We start from the raw sequence: 6,000 nt of genomic DNA on the forward strand, positions 1-6,000 counted from the left end.
AACATAATTAAGCTAAAGCTGAGCTCTGGAACTTAGTAAAAGGACTTTAGTCTCTAGTGAGATTTTGCAAGCGAATTCTCCTTTGGTGAATGAAGAGGTGGTAACAGAACAGCTTCCCATGAGTTCAGAGGTTTGTGATACTGTCAGATGGCTCCTTGAAATATAGAAGGAACCTTGTACATGAGAATGCCCACTCCTGTTGAAGATTCCTGAGGCACTGAGGGGTGCTGAAAACCAGGAATGGTTAAATAATACAAGTTGCACAAGGAGGAAGAAGGTGGTACTTGCAAATTCCAGGTTGGGCTCCATCAAAGTCATAATTCTGGGAAGGAATATCAAAGGAATAGCCCATGAGTGCTTCTCTAGGAAGGGTGGGGTGCTCATAGAGATACAGCTTGGCTTCCTTCAAAATCAGTAATTTCCCTCCCCATTAGCCATGGTTAGAATCAGTGGTTCTCAGTCTGGGCTCCTTATCAGAATCACTTGGGTGCTGATGTCCATGTCCCACTGCAGAACAATTTTTAAGAATCTCTGGAGGCCTGAGCATTTGTAGGTTTTTTTTGATACCAGTTTTATTGAGATATAATTCACTTATCATACAATTCACCTATTTAAAGTGTAAAAATTTACAGTTGTCCAATATTTCATTACTTCTAAGAAAAACTGTACCATTCAGCCTTCACCCTCACACCTCCCATCTTTCCTATCCCTAGGCAACCATTCATTTACTTTCTGTCTTTATAGATTTGCCAGTTCTGGACATTTAACATATGTGACCTTTGTTCCTGACTTCATTCACCAGCATAATGTTTTCAAGGTTCATACATGTTGTAGCAGGAATTTATTCCTTTTGTGGAGGAACAATATCCTGTTGTATGGATATACTACATTTGTTTATGTATTCATAAACTGTGGACATTTGAATTATGTTCACTCTTTAGCTACTAAGAATAATGCTGTCTTTATGAACATTTGTGTACAAGTTATTGTGTGGACATGTGTTTTCATTCCTCCTGGGGCTACATCTAGGAGTGGAATTGCTGGGTTATGTGGTAACTCTATGTTTAAGCTTTTGAGGTGAAATAGTTTTGAAAACTTCCCAGTTCATTCTAATGAGATCACTGAGAACTAGTGACATTTCCAAAATGGTGAAACACAGAGGAATTCTGGCAACTTCATGGGAGACATTTCATAACCCTTGGGGATCCCTGTGGAACAGTGAGTTTGGCTCATAGGTGGTTTCCCAGTTGCCCCCAAGATACTAGTGATTGCTGTCAACATGCAGGGAAACATGCCTTAGGGCCCTGCTATTAATTCTGTTTGAGTCAACATTTATACTAATGACTTTATGGTATGAATATTTGGAACAAGAATTTTTAAACAATAATTTTCTAACTGTGCAATTCTTTCTTCCAATGAAATCCTCTGTGGAAGCTTAAAAGATAAAACAGATACAAGTGGAGCTGCCTTAGGGACCACTGAGAAGAGGGCGGGTTCTCAAGGCCCTGCCTGCTGGGCCCTTAGCAGCCCGCCCCCCACCTGCCCCACTGCTCTGAGCCCTACTTCACAATACTCAGGGCTTTACTGAGCCTTGTTTGAAAACCTGTAGTCCAGAAAACATTTTAAAAATTAGTTTGTGGATAACCCAAAACAGAACATAAAATAGTTTTAGTGACAGACTCAGGGTCAAGATGAACTCTAACAAAGATCGGTATAAGGTAAACAAACCTAAACCCAAACTGAACCTCTCCAGAAAGTTATATTGAGAAGTATGATGCTTTCTTTCCTGCAAGGTATTCGAGCATATCCCAGACAACTCTTTCTATAGAGAAGTCATAGAAAAGGATTAAAACAACAGAAAACGAGGTAGCTGGCCTCATGATTTTGACAGTGGCCACAGCCTTAAGGCTTTGAAAGACCATGTTCATATGCCAGAGCTACCTGTATCTTAAGGATCTCTGCTAGACAGGGGAAGGAGCTTGGCCTGCAGGATAGGAAGTTGTTCTTCTTTATCTTTCTCTTGATTTTCCTAACCCAGCTCCACTGGGGTTTTGCCCTGAAAAGAACTGGTAATGATCACAAGGCATATCAGATCTACTGTTTTTATTATTTCATACTTAATCTATCAACTAGATTGTAACTTTCAAAAGACCAGCATTTTACCTGCTCTTTTTCAGTAGTGTGCCTAGGGGAGTGTCTCACATATAGCAGGTGTTATTAACTGAATGTTTGTGTCTCCCCAAAATTCCTATGATGAAATTCTACCCCTTAATGTGATGGTATTAGGAGGTGAGACCTTTGGGAGGTGATCAAGTCAAGAGCACCAAGCCCCCCTGAATAAGATGAGTGCCCTTATAAATGGGGATGCAGAGAGCTCTCTTCCTTTTCCACCATATGAAGATGTACATATATAACGGCGTCAGCAGTCTGCCACCAGGACGATGGCCCTCACCAGAACCATACCAGGCTGGCGCCTTGATTTTAGACTTACACAGCGTCTAGACCGTGAGAAATAAAATTTTGTTGCTTATAAGCCACCCAGTCTGTGGTAATTTGTCATAGCAGCCCGGGTGGACTATGACAGTAGGTATACAATAAATACATGTAGAATGACTGATCGACTAAATAAAAGCTATTTGTTGGGTATAAAGTTTTAGTTATGCAAGATGAGTATGTTCTAGAGATCTTCTGAACAACATTGTGCCTATAGTTAATACCGTATTGTATACCTAGATATTTATTAAGAGGGTAGAGCTCATGTTGACTGTTCTTACCACAGTAAAATAGAATAAAATACTATTTTTAATTTCTTTTCCCGTTACCGCCACGCAGTCCTTCATGGTTTCTCTCAGCAGCCATTTTTACTTTCATGACACATCAGGATGCAATGTTCTGTAACTCTTCTGGCCTCAGCTCTAATCCACTTGCCCCAACCCATCCCTTGCCTATCCTCCATCCTCACCTCCATCTTTGTGGTCTCTGACTCACACCTCGTTCTCTGGTTTTCAGCTTCATCTGGACTTGAGTTAGTCTTTTATACTTACTGTTCAAGTTCAGGCAAGTTTGCTAACTGCTCTGTGCCCCAGATTACTATCCACCCAAGAAAAAAAGCTTTAAATATGTGAAGAGATGAGGAGTAAACGTAGAATGTTGGAAAATACAATATATAAAGAATCAGAAATAGCGACATCTTATCCCATAGATTGATTGAATAGCATGTAAAGTGCTTGGTTTCTTGCATATGCCACACAGGCAGTAAATGTTAACATTTGTCACTTTTATTATTCTTGAGGCTTATTATCTTTATTAACTTATCCTTAAGAGCTGATGCTTGTCAACACCTTCTCAATGATGACCTTGATTTTCCTTGGCCACAATGCATTTTCTCCCCTCAACTATGCTGCCTTGAGGAAACAGCCCCCAGGAACCTCCCTGAGATTCTGGTTCCCTATGGGCAGCACCCACACCCTGACTTACATTCAGAGCAGAGACAAATCTCTACTGTTAAGGAGTAGTAGTGTTACCGAACAGCAAGTGGCTTGCTGCTGCCTGCCGCCACCCATTAGGCAAAATTTCAGAGGCAAGATTTGGTGATTAAGGAAAGGAGTTTTTATCAAAAGTTACACAGTTTTGAAGTAACAGCTTTCCTCTTGCATTAGTCACTTAAACCTATCAATTAAGGCCAAACTCTCCTATCATTCCCCCTGTTTTTAATTATCTTTTTATAGGGTTAGTTTACAAACTAAAACAACATAAGATACAAAAGCTACACAATTTTGGAATAATGACAGCCTTCTGCCTCAGAACCCATCCCCTCTAGAACACCCAAAGAATAACCCTGCCACCTTCTTCCAGGCCAGCCTGATCCTAGGCTGTGCCCAGAGTTCCTTCCCATACAAAATACCATCTGTTGGGAAACGCAGGCAGCTGCAGCACAATCATCCAGGCATCTTTGAGGGAGAAGAGAGTCTTCTTTTATTTTAAATCTTCTGGCCCATAATTCCATGCATTTTGGAGGCATTCAGCTTCTCAGCCAATCCCGTCCTAGGCTGTTTACCATTGCCTCAGACAACCTCCTCCAACAGCCCCTCCCTACCCCTGACTCCTCCGCAGTGATCCGATCAGCCCTCTGTGTCAGTGGTTGGTGCTGTGTTTCTGCTTGGGCATTGTGCACTTAGTTGAGCTAGCTTCACGGGCTTTGAACTGCTTTGGTGCCAGCTCCAAAAACCAAAAAACCAACTACTTTTGATAATGTGGGTTGTGGTCAAAATTAGTTTTGCTCTCTCAGCCACTGACAATTTCATAGAATCTTTGCTGTTTATTGCAATTACAGGTAGTTCCAACAGCAGTGAGAAATGTGTTCACCTTTTCAAACTGGAGTAGAAATTTTGCCCTTGTTCTGAGGCAAAAAAAAAGATCCTTCTGTGCTTTTCCTAGGTATGATTCTATTGAGAACTGAACCTGTGTCTCTCAGTGTATATATTTTCAGGGGACCTTTTGAAGCATATGACTAATTTCAGGATCTGTACTTTAGGAAAAAGGCAGTGAGAGGATTTGATTTTTATTTTAGGGAAATATTTCTCAGGCAGTAACATGGGGGTGGGTGGGGTAGAAAAGAGTAAGACTGGAGCTCAGGAGGGGGTGCAGCTTCAAGTGTGAGACCTGGAACTCACAAAGTGGTGGCAGTAGTGAGAGACAGAGGGTGTGGAGTTGAGACAATCAACGAAACTTGCCAGACCCAAATGTGAAGCAACACCCCAGCTGTGTTTTTCATAAAAAATCCAATTACGCTTGACATCTTGTGATGCTTAGAAATTTACTGACAGAAGATACTTCGTTCCCTGATAGCTGTCGTCTTCGAGTCTCTGACGCACACTCTCATGCCTCCAAAGTCCAAGTCTTTTCTTTGCTGCCCAGAAAGGGCGACTTGGTCTCCAACTTCGTGTACCGAGGCTTATGGTTTATGATGTCTCCCCTGGTATCATGTAAGCTCTATAAAGACAGATACTTAAAAAAAAAAGATTTTATTTATTTATTTTTAGAGAGAGTGGGAGGGAGGGAGAAAGAAAGGGAGAGAAACATTGATGTGAGAGAGAAACATCCATCGGTTGCCTCTGGTATGCACCCCGACTGGGACCGAACCCAGGCACGTGTCCTGACCGGAAATCAAATGGGCGCCCTTTTGATTTATGGGAAGATGCCAATCAACTGAGCCACATGGCTCAGGGCAAGGCAGAGGTCTTTGTTTTATTTCCTGATGTACCCGAGGTGCTTATAACACTACTTGCTTTATAGCAGGTATTAATAAATATTTTTTGAAGTAGAATGAACAGAGAAAAGGTTGTTTACTATGTTGAATGCTGCAGAAAATTCAAATAGAATGCCAACAGAGAGAGCGCCTCTGGTTTTAGGACAGTAGGTCATTGGGGACCATAAAGAGAGACATTTCAGTAGAGTATGTTGTGGAAGGAAAAATGAAATGTTATTTTAAAAATGATTTTTGAAAAAGATAATGAGGTACATGGTTTTGTGAAGAAAGGAAATAAAGTTGTAAGGTTAGACTAGTCATCTGTATGATATTTTATTCATTTATTATGTGTGGCTCAGGGAAGTTGAAATATACTGACCTTTATCTGGTGGGGATGACTTGAAATAAAATGTGCCTGGAAATATAGAGCTACATTCTCTCTCAAAGGACTGTTCCACTTTGCCTAAGAGGATTGAAGACAGAGTACAAAAAGCACAAAGGGATTTCCCATTTTAATCAAGTAAATACACAACAGCCCTGGCTGCTGTGGCTCAGTGGATTGAGCATCGGCCTGTGGAGCCAAGTGTTGCTGGTTCAATTCTGTCAGGGCACATGACTAGGTTGCATGTCAGGTCCCCAGTTGGGGGCACAAGTGAGAGGCAACCACACAGTGATGTTTCTCTCCCTCTCTTTCTCCTTTCCTCTCTCTCTAATGAAATAAAATAAAATAAAATAAAGAAAGAAACAAATAA

Source organism: Furipterus horrens, unplaced genomic scaffold (genome assembly GCF_987537825.1).
Source record: "Furipterus horrens unplaced genomic scaffold, mFurHor1.1.pri manual_scaffold_3, whole genome shotgun sequence".
NCBI lineage: Eukaryota > Metazoa > Chordata > Mammalia > Chiroptera > Furipteridae > Furipterus > Furipterus horrens.